The sequence below is a fragment of the Phyllobates terribilis genome, unplaced genomic scaffold, assembly GCF_046119375.1.
Source record: "Phyllobates terribilis strain yellow unplaced genomic scaffold, ASM4611937v1 Scaffold_9__5_contigs__length_417890890, whole genome shotgun sequence".
NCBI classification, from domain to species: domain Eukaryota; kingdom Metazoa; phylum Chordata; class Amphibia; order Anura; family Dendrobatidae; genus Phyllobates; species Phyllobates terribilis.
The window spans coordinates 381,883,294-381,901,769 of NW_027362769.1; positions in this window are offsets into that span (position 1 = coordinate 381,883,294).

An 18,476-nucleotide genomic window follows, 5' to 3' on the forward strand; every position below is an offset into this window, starting at 1 on the left:
ATTTCAGTTCTTCAATAGAAAAAGTGAAACTCATATATTATATAGAGTCATTACAAACAGAGTGATCTACTTCAAGTGCTTATGAAGCCTTTGCAGTTGTTTTTGTTAATTATTTTAATTTACTGAGATAATGACTTTTGTGTTTCCATTGGCTGTAAGCCATAATCATCAACATTAACAGAAATAAACACTGGAAATAGATCACTCTGTGTGTAATGACTCTATATAATGAGTTTCACTTTTTGTATTGAAGAACTGAAATAAATTAATGTTTTAATGTTATTCTAATTTAGTGAGATGCACCTGTTTGTATATATACAGGGTGGGCCATTTATATGGATACACCTAAATAAAATGGGAATGGTTGGTGATATCAGCTTCCTGTTTGTGGCACATTAGTATATGGGAGGGGGAAAGCTTTTCCAGATGGGTGGTGACCATGGCGGACATTTTGGATCCAACTTTGTTTTTTTCAGTGGGAAGAGGGTCATGTGACACATCAAACTTATTGAGAATTTCATAAGAAAAAACAATGGTGTGCTTGGTTTTAACATAGCTTTATTCTTTCATGAGTTATTTACAAGTTTCTCTTTGTTTACAGCCACTGACATGTCGCAGAAGTTAACACGTGAGGAGCGGATAGAAATTGTGTTGATGTTTGGTGAACGCAGTACCCGGGGCATTGCAGCAGATTTCAATGCAAGACACCCTACGAGACCACCCATCTCCCATGCTACAGTTAGCAAACTTCTTGCCAAATTTTGTGAAACAGGTTCAGTGTAGGATTTGCCAAAATGTGGACGCAAAAAAACTGTCACTAATGAAGAAACATCAGTGGCTGTCCTAGCTTCATTCAGCAAGAGCCCACAGTGTAGCACTCGCCGCATGTCACCGGAGAGTGGCATCAGTCGAACATCCCTTCGGCTGATATTAGCTACTCACAAATGGCACCCTTACAAAATTCAGCTGCTGCAGCATCTCAACGAGGATGACCCAGATCGGCACACTGAATTTGCAGAATGGGCAAATCAAAAATTGGAACAGGACCCTCAGTTTACACAGAACATTATGTTGAGTGATGAGGCAAACTTTTTTGTGAATGGTGAAGTTAACAAACAAAACCACGGCTATTGGTCTGACACTAACCCACAGTGGATAGATCCCTGGGGTCATTCTTCATCAATGAAAACCTCAGTGCCACTGGATATCTGAAATTGCTACATGATGATGTGTTGCCCTCTTTATGCACTGAAGATGGCACGTTCCCTGAGTTTTTCCAACAAGATGGTGCACCACCACATTATGGGTGTCAGGTCCGGGCATTCCTACATGAACAGTTTCCTCAAAAGTGGATTCGTCATAGTGGGCCAGTTGAATGGCCACCAAGGTCTCCAGATCTGACCCCCTTAGACTTTTATCTTTGGGGTCATCTAAAGGCAATTGTCTATGCTGTGAAGATACAAGATGTGCAGCATCTGAAACAACGGATACTGGAAGCCTGTGCTAGCATTTCATCTGCGGTGTTGCTATCAGTGTGTCAAGAGTGGTAGAAGAGGGTTGAATTGACAATCCAACACAATGGGCAGCACTTTGAACACATTTTATAAGTGGTCATAAACTTGTAAATAACTCATTAAAGAATAAAGTTACGTTAAAACCAAGCACACTATCGATTTTCTTATGAAATTCTCAAAAGGTTTGATGTGTCACTGTTATGATCTGCAACATGTACTAAGGAAAGATAGGGGTAAGCTGTCCCTACAGTAAGACTAAGCTGAATCCCTACGATGTAGCGGGCTGCCTGTTCCTAGTGAACAGACCCGCCTTAGTCTTCGGCTAGTCTGAACGAAGACCTATAGAATTAAGGGAGGGGTCCCTAAAAGAACTAAGGACTGGGATAAAAAATGGGACACCTCCTAAAGAGAGAAGATGTTGCAGAACACAAAAGACAAACTGACAAAAATGTACTAGCGGTCCCAGAGGACCAAGCGAACTTGACAGAGAAAGGCACAGAAGCACCAGGCTAGAGAAACAGTCAAACACTGAAGTCCAGCACAGCCTTAAGGGAGGAGCTGGAATATAAAGACAGATGGTCACGTGACTACAAAACACAAGATGGAAAAAACAAACAGGAGGGTTCGAACAGTACCCCCTCTTTTATGAGGATCCTCCGGATCCTCCAGGCCCAAGCCTATCCGGAAACCTCCTGTGGAAAGCTTTAACAAGCCTAGGAGCAAAGACATCATCCGTCCTTACCCAGGAGTTGTCTTCGGGACCGAAACCCTTCCAGGAGACAAGATACTCTAATCTCCCTCTATGCCATCTAGAATTCAAGATACGAGAAATTTCATATTCGCCGTCTTCCACCAGAGGAGGAACTGTGTCAGTGGCGTCCCTATCAGATACATCAGCCTTTTTCAACAAGGAAACATGAAACACAGGATTAATCTTCCAGGAAGTAGGGACGTCCAACCTAACCGCAGACGGGTTAATAACCTGAAGCACTTTAAATGGACCCACAAACTTAGGATCCAGTTTTTTAGAGGGAATCCTCAACTGCAGGTTCTTCGAGGACAACCAAACCATGTCACCCACAGTAAACAAAACCTCCTTACATTTCCTGTCAAAATACTTCTTGGACTTCTTGTTAGCCTCTTGAAGGTTGCAACGTACATTAGTCCAGACTCTCTCAAAATCACCGGAAAAATTATCCTCCTCCTGCACCGCCGACCCCAATTTGGAGAACGAACCAAAAGACGGATATCTCCCAGTACAACAAAAAAAAGGAGAATACCCAGCTGAGGAGGATGTATGATTGTTAAGAGCAAATTCTGCGAGAGGCAGAAACTCAGACCACATCTCTTGATTGTCCGCCACAAAACAACGCAAAAACTGTTCAACATCCTGGTTCTTTCTTTCAGTCTGTCCATTAGACTCAGGATGATAACCAGACAAAAATGACAAATGGACTCCCAACCTGTCACAAAAAGCACGCCAAAAGCGAGCCACAAACTGAGGTCCTCTATCAGAAACAATATCCGTGGGAACGCCATGGAGCTTGACAATCTCCTTAACAAACGCCTTAGCAAGTGTCTTAGCGCAGGGCAACTTAATGAATGGAACCAAATGACACATCTTACTAAAACGGTCCATGACCACCCAGATGACAGTAAAACCCTCGGACACAGGAAGATCAGTAATAAAATCCATTATGAGATGCTTCCAAGGGGCACTAGGAACATCCAAAGGGCAAAGCAACCCCGCAGCAGGAGTATGTGAAGCCTTTGACCTAGCACACACAGTACATTGACGCACCCACTTGATGACTTCCTTCTGCCATCCAGGCCACCAAAAACTGCGACTGATAAGTCTCTTAGTCTCCGAAATTCATGGATGACCTGCCAACCGAGACTCATGACACTCCACAAACAAATTTCTCCTAAAGGCTCTAGGCACGAACAACCTCCCATGGGGAGTGTTAGATGGAGCATCATCTTGAGCTTTCAGAATCCCATTCTCCAAAACGGAGTCCAAAGCCGCCACCACAACTCCTTTCTGTAAAATGCTCCCCTCCTCCTCAGCACCGACCGTAGGAGAGAAGCTGCGAGATAAAGCATCGGCTTTAACATTCTTAGTACCAGGGATATAGGTAACAGAAAAATGAAGCCGAGAAAAAAAAAGTGCCCACCTAGCTTGATGGGCATTCAAGCGCTTGGCAGCATCCAGATAGATCAAATTCTTATGATCTGTGAAAACCTGAATAGGAAATCTAGCGCCTTCCAAAAAATGACGCCAATGTTCAAATGCAAGTTTAATAGCCAGCAGCTCCCGATTTCCAACATCATAATTCAGTGCGGTTTCCGAAAAAAAATTTGAAAAGAAGGCACAAGGATGTACTCCACCCTTGTTCTCCTGAGACAAAACTGCTCCGACCCCCACCGATGAAGCATCGACCTCGACCAAAAAATGCTTGGTCTCATCAGGCTGCATAAGGATAGGGGCAGAACTGAACCTCTCTTTGAGATACTCAAACGCTTCAATGGCCTCAGTAGTCCACTGAACCGTATTCGTACCTTTCCTGGTGAGATCGGTCAGAGGCTTAACAATTACAGAAAAATTCTTAATGAATTTCCTGTAATAACTGGCAAAACCCCAAAATCTCTGTATAGATTTCAAACCAATAGGCCTAGGCCATTCCTGCACAGCCTGAACCTTCACAGGGTCCATCTCAAAGCCCTTGCTGGAGACAATGTAGCCCAAAAAACTAATTTTCGGCACAGCGAACTCACATTTCTCCAGCTTAGCAAAGAGTGAATTATCACTCAATAACTGCAAAACTTCACGTACACTCTGCCAATGGGACTCTAGATCTGGTGAGTAAATCGAAATGTCATCCAAATACACAACCACATTCTTAAAAATCAAAGGTCTCAGGATGTCATTAATAAGTTCTGAAAAAATGCAGGTGCATTGGTAAGACCAAAAGGCATCACCAGATTCTCAAAATGACCTACCGGAGTGTTAAAGGCAATTTTTCATTCATCACCCTCCTTCACTCGTAACAAATTGTATGCCCCCCGGAGATCAATTTTGGAGAACCACTTGGCTCCCACTAACTGGTTAAACAAGTCAGGAATTAATGGCAGTGGGTAGGAATTGCGTACGGTAATCTTATTAATTTCACGAAAATGCAGACATGGACGTAATCCGCAGTCCTCTTTTTTAACAAAGAAAAATCCAACTGCCACAGGCGACTTAGAAGGTCTAATGTGACCAGCAGCCAGGCTAGTCTGTATGTATTCCTCCAAGGCCTTTCTCTCAGGGATAGTCAGATTAAACAAGCGACTCTTGGGAAGAGTAGCTCCCGGAACAAACTCAATGGCGCAATCATAATCCCTATGAGGAGGTAGAACTTGCGACTCCTCCTCCGAAAAAACCCTCCAAAAATCCTGAATAGGTACAGGTAATTCCCCTTTTCCCACAGCCGCAATGCGACCATTACAACATTTACCATTGCACTTCGGACTCCAAGACTTAATCACATTAGTAGACTAGTCCAGCAAAGGATTGTGCAGTTTTAACCAAGGCAATCCTAGAACAACTGGAGAGGGTAAATTATCTAAAACAACCAAGTCCAAAATTTCTTGGTGAACTCCATTGATAGTGAGGGGAAATGCAGCAGTCTTGTGAGTAATACATTTCAAAGGAGTGTTATCAATTGCAATCACAGAAATAGGTGATGACAAAGGTTTGGATTTCAATTTAAGGTTTTCCAAAAACCCTTTATCAATCACATTAAGTGTTGAACCACAATTCACAAATACCTGAAATTCAATCAAATCTCCCTGCAAAGTAGTACTCCCAGAAAGAAATACTCCAGCAGAGCGTAAACAAGCTATACGGGCGTAACTGACCTTTTTTTCTTCTTTACTTAAACGACGCTCACAATACTTAATCAAATGGTCAGCTTTACCACAATAAAGACACAATCCCTCGGTAAACCTCTGGTCTCTTTCCTGAGAGCGGAGTGACATCGCCCCAACCTCCATCGGTTCTCCGCTGTCAGAGCAGATTTTCTGGGGACTAGGAACTGACATTACAGGAGTCATTACCTCATTAAGCCTGCACCTCAGTCTCCTGTCTATACGAACAGCTAACTGCATGGCATCTTGCAGAGTCTTAGGTGCAGGGAATGCAATTAGCAAATCCTTAACCCTTTCACTCAGACCAGCAAGAAATAAACATCTCAGCGCAGGATCATTCCATTTAACTTCTGAAGCCCATCTCCTGAAGTGTGTGCAAAAATTTTCAACATCACCTGACCCCTGATTCAAATGTATAAGTTCTGATTCAGCAGATGAGATTCGATCAGGATCGTCATATAATAGCCCCATAGCAGAAAAAAATTCTTCAACAGACCTTAAACACGGTCATTAGGTTGGAGAGAAAAGGCCCACCCCTGTGGTTAATTGCACAAAAGTAACATAATAAAACCAATGCGCTGTGATTCATTCCCAGAGGACCTTGGTCTCAAACAAAAATATAACAAACAAGCATTTTTAAAGGAAAAAAAAATCTTGCTGTTTACCATAAAAAATATCAGGCAGTCCTACCTTGGGTTCGACAAGATGAGCTCCAGAACAGCTACTCACGTGTTGCTGAAGCTCGGCCACCTCCAGAGACAATCCCTGCAGGCGTTGAGCCAAATCCTGGACGGAAACCATACTGATCCCCGAAATTCTTTCCTTTTAGTTTTTTGGGCTGGACTTACTGTTATGATCTGCAACATGTTCTAAGGAAAGATAGGGGAAAGCTGTCCCTACAATAAGACTAAGCTGAATCCCTATGATGTAGCGGGCTGCCTGTTCCTAGTGAACAGACCCGCCTTAGTCCTCGGCTAGTCTGAACGAAGACCTATAGAATTAAGGGAGGGGTCCCTAAAAGAACTAAGGACTGGGACAAAAAATGGGACACCTCCTAAACAGAGAAGATGTTGCAGAACACAAAAAGACAAACTCACAAAAATGTACTAGAGGTCCCAGAGGACCAAGCGAACTGACCAGGCTAGAGAAACAGTCAAACACTGAAGTCCTGCACAGCCATAAGGGCGGAGCTGGAATATAAGGGCAGATGGTCACGTGACCGCAAAACACAAGATGGAGAAAACAAACAGGAGGGTTCTAACAGTCACATGACCCTTTTCCCATTAAAAAAATAAAGTTGGATCGAAAATGGCCGACTTCAAAATGGCCACCATGGTCACCACCTATCTGGAAAAGTTTTCCCCCTCCGATATACTAATGTGCCACAAACAGGAAGTTGATATCACCAAACATTCCCATTTTATTTAGGTGTATCCATATAAATGGCCCACCCTGTATATACAGTACAGACCAAAAGTTTGGACACACCTTCTCATTTAAAGATTTTTCTGTATTTTCATGACTATGAAAATTGTACTTTCACACTGAAGGCATCAAAATTATGAATTAACACATGTGGAATTATATACTTAACAAAAAAGTGTGAAACAACTGAAAATATGTTTTTATTATAGGTTCTTCAAAGTAGCCACCTTTTGCTTTGATGACTCCTTTGCACACTCTTGGCATTCTCTTGATGAGCTTCAAGAGGTAGTCACCGGAAATGGTTTTCACTTCACAGGTGTGCTCTGTCAGGTTTAATAAGTGGGATTTCTTGCATTATAAATGGGGTAGGGACCATCAGTTGTGTTGTGCCGAAGTCAGGTGGATACACAGCTGATAGTCCTACTGAATAGACTGTTAGAATTTGTATTATGGCAAGAAAAAAGCAGCTAAGTAAAGAAAAACGAGTGGCCATCATTACATCAAGAGAATGCCAAGAGTGTGCAAAGCAGTCATCAAAGCAAAAGGTGGCTACTTTGAAGAACCTAGAATATAAGACATATTTTCAGTTGTTTCACACTTTTTTGTTAAGTATATAATTCCACATGTTAATTCATAGTTTTGATGCCTTCAGTGTGAATGTGCAATTTCCAAAGTCATGAAAATACAGAAAAATCTTTAAATGAGAAGGTGTGTCCAAACTTTTTGTCTGTACTGTAGATATATATACAGTGGGTACGGAAAGTATTCAGACCCCTTTAATTTTTTCACTCTTTGTTTCATTGCAGCCATTTCGTAAATTCTAAAAAGTTCTTTTTTTCTCATTAAAGTACACTCTGCACCCCATCTTGTCTGAAAAAAAACTGAAATGTAGAAATTTTTGCAAATTTATTAAAAAAGAAAAACTGAAATATCACATGGTCATAAGTATTCAGACCCTTTGCTCAGTATTGAGTAGAAGCCCCCTTTTGAGCTAGTACAGCCATGAGTCTTCTTAGGAATGATGCAACAAGTTTTTCACACCTGGATTTGGGGATCCTCTGCCATTCTTCCTTGCAGATCCTCTCCAGTTCCGTCAGGTTGGATGGTGAACGTTGGTGGACAGCCACTTTCAGGTCTCTCCAGAGATGCTCAATTGGGTTTAGGTCAGGGCGCTGGCTGGGCCCGTCAAGAATGGGCACAGAGTTGTTCTGAAGACACTCCTTTGTTATTTTAGCTGTGTGTTTAGGGTCATTGTCTTGTTGGAAGGTGAACCTTTGGCCAAGACTGAGGTCCAGAGCACTCTGGAAGAGGTTTTCATCCAGGATATCTCTATACTTAGCTGCATTCATATTTCCTTCAATTACAATCAGTCGTCCTGTCCCTCCAGCTGAAAAACACCCCCATAGCATGATGCTGCCACCACCATGTTTCACTGTTGGGATTGTATTGGGCAGTTGATGAGCAGTGCCTGGTTTTCCCCACACATACCACTTACAATTATCACCAAAAAGTTCTATCTTCGTCTCATCAGACCAGAGAATCTTTTTTCTCATAGTCTGGGAGTCCTTCATGTGTTTTTGAGCAAACTCTACGCGGTTTTCATAAGTCTTGCACTGAGGAGAGGCTTCCTTCGGGCCACTCTGCCATAAAGGCACAACTGGTGGAGGGTGTTAGAACCCTCCTGTTAGTTTTTTCTATCTTGTGTTTTGTGGTCACGTGACCATCTGCCTATATATTCCAGCTCCGCCCTTCTGGCTTTGCTGGACTTCAGTGTTGTTTGACTGTTTTGCTAGCCTGGTGCTTCGGTGCCTATCTCTGTCAGTTTGCTTGGTCCTCTGGGACCTATAGTACTTTTTGTCAGTTTGTCTTTTGTGTTCTACAACAATTTCTGTTTAGGAGGTGTCCCATTTTTGTCCCAGTCCTTAGTTCTTTTAGGGACCCCTCCCTTAATTCTATAGGTCTTCGTTCAGACTAGCCGAGGACGAAGGCGGGTCTGTTCATTAGGAACAGGCAGCCCGCTACATTGTAGGGATTCAGCTTAGTCTTACTGTAGGGACAGCTTACCCCTTTCTTTCCTTAGTTTTTGTTGCAGATCAGAGGGCTGCAGTGATAGTTGACTTTATGGAACTTTCTCCCATCTCCCTACTGCATCTCTGGAGCTCAGCCACAGTGATCTTGGGGTTCTTCTTTACCTTTCTCACCAAGGCTCTTCTCCAACGATTGCTCAGTTTGGCTGGACAGCCAGGTCTAGGAAGACTTCTGGTGGTCCCAAACTTCTTCCATTTAAGGATTATGGAGGCCACTGTGCTCTTAGGAACCTTGAGTAATGCAGAAATTCTTTTGTAACCTTGGCCAGATCTGTGCCTTGCCACAATTCTGTCTCTGAGCTCCTTGGGCAGTTCCTTTGAGCTCATGAGTCTCATTTGGTCTGACATGCACTGTGAGCTGTGAGGTCTTATATAGACAGGTGTGTGCCTTTCCAAATCAAGTCCTATCAGTTTAATTAAACACAGCTGGACGCCAATGAAGGAGTAGAACCATCTCAAGGAGGATGACAAGAAAATGGACAGCATGTGACTTAAATATGAGTGTTTGAGCAAAGGGTCTGAATACTTATGACCATGTGACATTTCAGTTTTTCTTTTTTAATAAATTTGCAAAAATTTCTACATTTCTGTTTTTTCAGTCAAGATGGGGTGCAGAGTGTACTTTAATGAGAAAAAAATGAACTTTTTAGAATTTACCAAATGGCTGCAATGAAACAAAGAGTGAAAAATTTAAAGGGGACTGAATAATTCCCTTACCCACTGTGTGTATATATATATATATATATATATATATATATATATATATATATATATATATACAGTCAAGCGGTAAAGAGCCAGAAGCTAAAAACAACAACAATACTTACAGGTGCTTCTCACAAAATTAGAATCTCATCAAAAAGTTAATTTATTTTGGTTGTTCAATACAAAAAGGGAAACTCATATATTATATAGAGTCGTTACAGAGTGATCTATTTCAAGTGTTTATTTCTGTTAATGTTGATGATTATGGCTTACGGCCAATGAAAACACAAATGTCTCTATCTCAGTAAATTAGAATAATTAACAAAAAACACCTGCAAAGGCTTTCTAAGTGTTTAAAAAGGTCCATTAGTCTGTTTCAGTAGGCTCCACAATCATGGGGAAGACTGCTGACTTGATAGATGTCCAGAAGGCAGTTATTGACACACAAGGAGGGTAAGCCACAAGAGGTCACTGCTAAAGAAGCTGGCTGTTCACAGAGTGCTGTATCCAAGCATATTAATGGAAAGTTGAGTGGAAGGAAAAAGTGTGATAGAAAAAGGTGCACAAGCAACTGGGATAACCGCAGCCTTGAAAGGTTTGTTAAGAAAAGGTCATTCAAAAATTTGGGGGAGATTCACAAGGAGTGGACTGCTGCTGGAGGCATTGCTTCAAGAGCCACCACACAGACGTATCCAGGACATTGGCTACAAGTGTCGCATTCCTTGTGTCAAGCCACTCATGACCAATAGAGAACGCCAGAAGCGTCTTACCTGGGCCAAGGAGAAAAAGACCTGGACTGTTCTCAGGGGTCCAAGGTGTTGTTTTCAGATGAAAGTAAATTTTGCATTTCATTTGGAAATGAAGGTCCCAGAGTCTGGAGGAAAAGTGGAGAGGCCACAATCCAAGCTGCTGGAGGTCTAGTGTGAAGTTTCCACAATCAGTGATGGTTTGGGGAGCCATGTCATCTGCTGGTGTAGGTCCACTGTGTTTTATCAAGACTAAAGTCAGCGCAGCCGTCTACCAGGACATTTTCCAGCACTTCATGCTGCCCTCTGCCGACAAGCTTTTTGGAGATGGAAATGTCATTCTCCAGCAGGACTTGGCCCCTGTCCACACGGCCAAAAGTACCAATACCTGGTTTACACACAACAGTATCACTGTGCTTGATTGGCAGCAAACTCGCCTGACCTTAACCCCATAGAGAATCTATTATAGAGAATCTATGGGGTATTGTCAAGAGGAAGATGAGAGACACCAGACCCAGCAATGCAGACGAGCTGAAGGCTGCTAACAAAGCAACCTGGGCTTCCATAACACATTGCCGCATTGATGCAGTAATTGATGCAAAAAGAGCCCCGACCAAGTATTGAGGGCATTTTCTGAACAGACATTTCTGTAGGCCAAGATTTTGGATTTTAAAATAATTTATTAAGCTGTTGTTATAAAGTATTCTAATTTACTGAGATAATGATTTTTTTTTTCATTGGCTGTAAGCCATAATCATCAACATTAACAGAAATAAACACTTGAAATAGATCACTCTGTTTGTAATGACTCTATATAATAGATCCCTCTGTAATGACTCTATATAATATAGGAGGTTCACTTTTTGTATTGAAGAACTGAAATAAATTAACTTTTTGATGATATTCTAATTTTGTAAGAAGCACTTGTGCCTGTCACCCCTCCCGCACTGGCTTTCCCCGCTCCCGTTCCATAGCCGGTGGTGACATAAAGGAGGAGGTGGTAGTGACGTCATGCCCGGGGGCGGCACCAGTAACTCCGATGGTGGAGGAATGTCATTCCTCTGGATAGACGGCGTGAGAGCCTCCTGTACTTTCATATTAGTGAATGATTTTTCTGACCGGTCATTTGGTCAGTGGACCAATGGAAGGGCAGTTTTGGTGGCCAATAGGGGCGCACGATGCCATATTAAATTCCCAGCTTTCACCCCTCACTTGCCAGTAGTTGCAATGTATTTGTACTACTCATGGTGCACTCATTCTTGGATTGACCCTACGTTGTGACCTGGCATCTGTACCATGACTCTTCTGCTGATTACTCCTTGGATATCTTTCTGGACTTAACCTTGTATTGTTTAATTACTCCACTGCCTCATGTCTCTGCTTACTACTACTGGGTCTTGTACCTAGTGTAGTAAAGCCAGGAAGGACTGAGCTAAATGTTAGAATTGCTGGTCTTGATTAGATACACCTGGCTAGCTTTAACTTAGAACCAGGGCCTGTGTTCACTAGGTGAGTCAGCCTGCTGGATGGAGCAGAGTCAAGTGTGCTGCTGGTGATTGACCAGCCAGAATGTGAGCTGAAGCTGAGAAAGACGAGCCAGGGTTTATCTCTGAACAGAACAGAGACTGCATGGGTCAGCTGAGCAGTCTGTGTGTTGGAGCTTCAGAGAACCATGTGGAAGCTGCAGCCTGTTCAGTCTGAACTATGCCCAGAGTTGAACACTTCTGTTTGGTGCTGGAAGTTGCTGGAACTCAGGCTGAAGGTGATACCGAGACTGGTGGGATCATGCCTTTTCTGTGTATGAAGTTTGCTCCGGGAGAAAGGACTGTAATCTGTTCGGGTGAGCCCGCACTGAAATATATATGTTCCCTGTTGAATGAATTGTTTATTTATTGTGATACCTTTGTGCCCAGAACAGGCTGTTTTTTGTTTTGGATCCCTTGGAGTTTTATGAAAGCAATAAAACTGTACCTGTTTGGACCAAACAGCATTGCCTGTGTGAACGCTACCTGAGAGAGTGAATGATACTTGTTGTTTCTGCTCTCAATTTGACAGGTTTTATCTAGATGCAAAAAAGGGCCTTTACAGCAAGAGTGAAAGAATGTCCTTGGAATCTGGCGAGTGTCATGTTTTGCCATGAAAGCCCTTTTTGAGTTGACTCATTAATTACACTATAGTAGTTTAAGGACACATACTGTCCTGCTGTGAACGCGTATGGAAGCATATCATTTTATAGTATCTTGAATCAAAGGTAAAAAAACAAGAATGTGGCATGTACTATCGAACGGCATATAATGGCTGTACTTTGACGGCTCTAGCGGGGAATATTTCCTTAACACAGCGCTATACAGAGGCACCTAAGTGTCTACGGTCGGTAGTATAAAACCATGGGAATGTTGCAAAAATGTTGTTGCATTATTGAATTAATAAAACTCTAAAAAGTATTTTTAAAAACGTTGCAGACTAAGGAATAAAAATTGACAATATTTGCCTAAGGGCAGCCAATCACTCGCAATGTAAAAGTCACTGCAAGAGAGATATGAAATTTCACTTATATAAGAAAAGGGGAAAAAATGGGCAAATCTGGTTCCCAACGTGGTGCCCTTCATATCACATAAGTGACTTTGTGGAGTTCTTATCCATGAAGTCACAAAATATATGGCACAGTATTAAAGTGATTCTGTCAGTAGGATCAACCCATCTGAGCCGTCTATATAGGTATGTAGGTCATAGGAAGCTGAATAAAATGATATCTTGATATCTGCGATCCGATGTCTTATTCCAGAGAAATCCAGGTTTTTCTTAATATGTAAATGAGCTGTTATGATCTATGGGTGGGACATAGATCTTCCTGAGAATCTGCCTTCAGAGCTAATTGTAAATGAGGGTGAGTTAGCAGTGCGAGACATGTAATGACTGACAGTCTGATCTCTTTATCTACATGTCTCACACTGGTAAATCCCCATCTTTCATGTAAATAAGTTCTGGAGTCAGATTCTCAGGGAGATCTATGTCCCACCCATAGATCTTAACAACTCATTTACATATTAAGAAAAATGTGGATTTATCGGGAATAAGACGTCGGATCGCAGACATCAAGGTATCATTTTATTCAGCTTCCCGTGACCAGCATGCCCATATAGACGGCTTAGGAGGGTTGAACCTATTGACAGATTCCCTTTGATCATATTACTAGATGGTGGCCCGATTCGAAAGCATCGGGTATTCTAGAATATGTATGCGGCCGACGGGGCGCAATTAGCAGAGCGGCGTTTAAATTTGGCGCCCAAATCGCTGATTGGTCGCGTTAGGCAACCGCGACCAATCAGCAAAGCGGTGTTTAAATTTGGCGGCAATATCGGTGATTGGTCGCGGGCGGCGGCCGCGACCAATCTGCGAACCGTGTTAGTGAGGACTGGAGAGCGTGTTTAAATTTGGCACCAAAATCGCTGATTAGTCGCGACCAATCAGCAGAGCGGTGTTTAAATTTGGCGCCAATACTGCTGATTGGTCGCGGGCGGCGGCCGCGACCAATCAGCGAACCGTGTTAGTGAGGAATGGAGAGCGTGTTTAAATTTGGCACAAAAATCGCTGATTAGTCGCGACCGCGACCAATCAGCGAAGAGGTGTTTAAATTTGGCGACAATACTGCTGATTGGTCACGGCCGGCGACCGCGACCAATCAGCAGAGAGATGCAGAGCGAGGTTTAAATTTGGCGCCAAAATCGCTGATTGGTCGCCGGCTGCGACCAATCAGCAGAGCGGTGTTTAAATTTGGCGCCAAATCGCTGATTAGTCGCGGCTGACGGCCGCGACCAATCAGCAGAGCGTTGTTTAAATTTTGCGCCAATACTGCTGATTGATCTAGGCCAGCGACCGCGATCAATCAGCAGAGCGTTGTTTAAATTTGGCGCCAATCTCGCTGATTGGACGCGTCTGGCGTCCGCAACCAATCAGCAGAGCGTTGTTTAAATTTGGCGCCAAGCTCGCTGATTGGTCGCGGCTGGCGTCCGCGACCAATTAGCACAGCAGTGTTTAAATGTGGCGGCAAGATCGGTGATTGGTCGCGGCCGCTATTTAAATGTGGGGCCCAAATCGGTGATTGGTCGCGGGCAGCGGCCGCGACCAATCAGCAGAGCGGTGTTTAACTTTAGCGCCAAGATCACTGATTGGTCGCGTGCGGAGATCGCGACCAATCAGCGAATCGTATTGGTGAGGAGCGGGGAGTGGAATCGTATTAGTGAGGACCGGGGAGCGCCGCTGCCTGTGCGGCTACTTCCGCTGCGAGAACCCGGGACATGAGCGACTGCTCGCAGCAGAAGTATCCCGACCCGCAGCGCCGCTCCCCGGTCTTCCCTTCACACCCTAGCCGCTGATGTCTCCACAGTATCCGCATGGTGTTACAAAGGTCCGGCCATTTGTGTTAAAAATCGCTGATTGGTCGCTGGCGCTGCCCGCGACCAATCACCGATTTGGGCACCAAATTTAAATATCGGCCGCGACCAATCACCGATCTTGGCTCCACATTTAATCACCACTGTGCTGATTGGTCGCCGACGCTGGGCGTGACCAATCACCGATTTTGGCGCCACATTTAAATATCGGCCGCGACCAATCAGCACAGCGGTGTTTAAATCTGGAGCCAAGATCGGTCATTGGTCGCGTTTGATATTTAAATTTGGCGCCCAAATTGGTGATTGGTCGCGGGCAGTGCCCGCGACCAATCAGCGATTTTTAACACAAATGTCCGGACCTTTGTAACACTATGCGGATACTGTGGGGACATCAGCGGCTAGGGTGTGAAGGGAGGACCGGGGAGCGGCGCTGCGGGTCGGGATACTTCTGCTGCGAGCGCCCGCTCATGTCCCTGGTTCTCGCAGCGGAAGTATCCGCACAGGCAGCGCCGCTCCCCGGTCCTCCCTTCACACCCTAGCCGCTGATGTCCCCACAGTATCCGCATAGTGTTACAAAGGTCCGGACATTTGTGTTAAAAATCGCTGATTGGTCGCTGGCGTTGCCCGCGACCAATCACCAATTTGGGCGCCAAATTTAAATATCGGACGCGACCAATCACCGATCTTGGCTCCAGATTTAAACACCGCTGTGCTGATTGGTCGCGGCCGATATTTAAATTTGGCTCCCAAATCGGTGATTGGTCGCGGGCAGCGCCAGCGACCAATCAGCGATTTTTAACACAAATGTCCGGATCTTTGTAACACCATGCGGATACTGTGGGGACATCAGCGGCTAGGGTGTGAAGGGAGGACCGGGGAGCGGCGCTGCAGGTCAGAATACTTCTGCTGCGATCAGTCGCTCATCTCCAGGCTTCTCGCAGTGGAAGTAGCCGCACAGGCAGCGGCGCTCCCCGGTCCTCACTAATACGATTCCGCTCCCCGCTCCTCACCAATACGATTCGCTGATTGGTCGCGCTCTCCGCACGCGACCAATCAGTGATCTTGGCGCTAAAGTTAAACACCGCTCTGCTGATTGGTCGCGGCCGCTGCCCGCGACCAATCACCGATTTGGGCGCCACATTTAAATAGCGGCCGCGACCAATCAGTACAGCGGTGTTTAAATGTGGAGCCAAGATCGGTGATTGGTAGCGGCCGATATTTAAATTTGGCGCCCAAATCGGTGATTTTTAACACAAATGTCCGGATCTTTGTAACACCATGCGGATACTGTGGGGACATCAGCGGCTAGGGTGTGAAGGGAGGACCGGGGAGCGGCGCTGCGGGTTGGGATACTTCTGCTGCGAGCGCCCGCTCATGTCCCGGGTTCTCGCAGCGGAAGTATCCGCACAGGCAGCGCCGCTGACATCCATGCGGCAAGGGTGTGAAGGGAGGACCGGGGAGCGGCGCTGACATCCAATTGGTCGCGGCCGCTATTTAAATGTGCCGCACAAATCGGTGATTGGTCGCGGTCTTGGCCCGCGACCAATCACTGATCTTGCGGCTAAAGTTAACCACTACTGTGCTGATTGGTCGCGGCCGATATTTAAATTTGGCGCCCAAATCGGTGATTGGTCGCGGGCAGCGTCCGCGACCAATCAGCACAGCGGTATTTAACTTTTGCGCTAAGATCAGTGATTGGTCGGTTCCAAAGACCGCGACCAATCATTGAATCGTCTTGGTGAGGACCGGGGAGCGGCGCTGCCTGTGCGGCTACTTCCGCTGCGAGAACCCGGGACATGAGCGGGCGCTCGCAGCAGAAGTATCCCGACCCGCAGCGCCGTTCCCCGGTCCTCCCTTCCACATGGATGTCAGCGACGCCGGCGGTCCTTCCGCTGCTACCGGCCGGGACATGAGCACCTCGCGCCGCTCATCTCCCGGCTGCATCTCCGTTCCGCAGATGGGTCCGGCGGTCGGGGTCCTTCTGCTGGTACCGGCCGGGAGATGAGCGCCTCGCGGCGCTCATCTCCCGGCTGCAATGCCGCTGAGCTCCGTCCCGCAGATGAGCTGCTAACGGCCGCCATCTTTTTTCTGAAATCCCGCGGCGCTGATTGGCCGCTGCCGGACCAATGAGCGACGCGGGATTTCCTGGACAGACAGACAGATAGACAGACAGACAGACGGGATAAGACAATTATATAGTAGATTCTCCTTCATTTTATAGTCAGTAGGTCACTGTGCTTGGGAAGAACAGCCTTTCTCAGGTGCCCACTAAATGTGCCTAGTAGGGGGATTGGAAGATGAGGAACACAGGGATCCTAATTCTTTTCCCCAAGAGATTTTGATGATTTTTAAGGCACTCCCGATTAAAGCAAAAACCTCATGTCAAATGTGTGTTTTGTCGTAATTTTCTTTGGTATGCTGACATCTCAGATACATGACTACTACATACCTCCCAATATTATAGAACCAAAGCAGAATCAAAGATCAGATTTTCAATCTTATTTAGTACATACCATATTAATAAACTTTATTCCCTTTTTTACCATTTTATTTGGGACTCAGTAGTCATGCATGCAACATATTAACTAAAGAAATCAGAAAGGGGGCTGTATATTCAATAGGATGCCTGTACGTCACGGTTGTGTCAGGTGTTATAGACAGTCACTCTGGATATGGCTGTAGAAGGTCACTGCGCTTGGCATTGCAGACGCCTTCTTAATCCTTCTTCCTTTAAAACCCAAGGGTGACTTCCCTCCTGCTGTTAATTGACACACCCTTGCACGGGAGTTAAAAACTCTCAGTTTGCTGCAGGGTACCGCTGGTGATACTTCTATTTACCTTTGTGCATGCTTGGAGCCCTAGCTGGCTTTGTCTCTGGTGCCCTTGGAGGTTAGTTGGCGTTTCTCCTCTGGTGTCTGCTCAAGCTAAGTTAATCCCCTTTGTTTGTCTACCTTGTTGTCTTTAGTTTGTAGTGGGGCCTGACCAGTGCTCACCTCTCCCCCTCCCTATCTAGGGCCAAGCTCTAGAGATATACAGGGATTAGGGTCATGCTTGGTGTGGAACCAATATAGGGACAGTAGGGTAGCCAGGGTGTTATTAGCTCTGCCTAGGGGTCTCCACTCCCCCTGTTTGGGTTTCCTCCCACTTTTTCCTTCATGTTGCACTTAGTCTTTCCCACACCTTGCGTGATACTGTATTAGTTGCTTTATTTCCTAATAAAATAATTAAAGTTTGAAATATTCACACACAATATTGAAAAATAGTGACTGGGTGATAATATGCAGGTGCCACTTACTTATTACTTATTCTTCTGTATTCTTAATACACGGCACTTCATGAAAACCTGACACCAGAGTCTTAGATCAGATCCTTAATATCAAAGCAAATGGCAATTTCAATTTATGCTCCTGTGACTGTATGAAACTGCCCTTTAAATTTCATTAAAGGCTTTGTCCACATTTGCCCTTTTTTTTTTGCTAAAAGGATTAACATGGAATAAAAAATTAAGGAGCAATTCTAACTTTAGCTATCCTCTCTGCTCCCACTCTGACTATGCCCGATCAACAGACGGTCTCTACTTCCTGAAGTAATGAGAATGTCCTGACACAGGGATTGACTGCAGCCAGTACTTGGGAAAGTCGGGTCACGACTGTGGGCAGTGATTGGCTGGTCAGCTATTTCCTGTGCGTCAAGGGA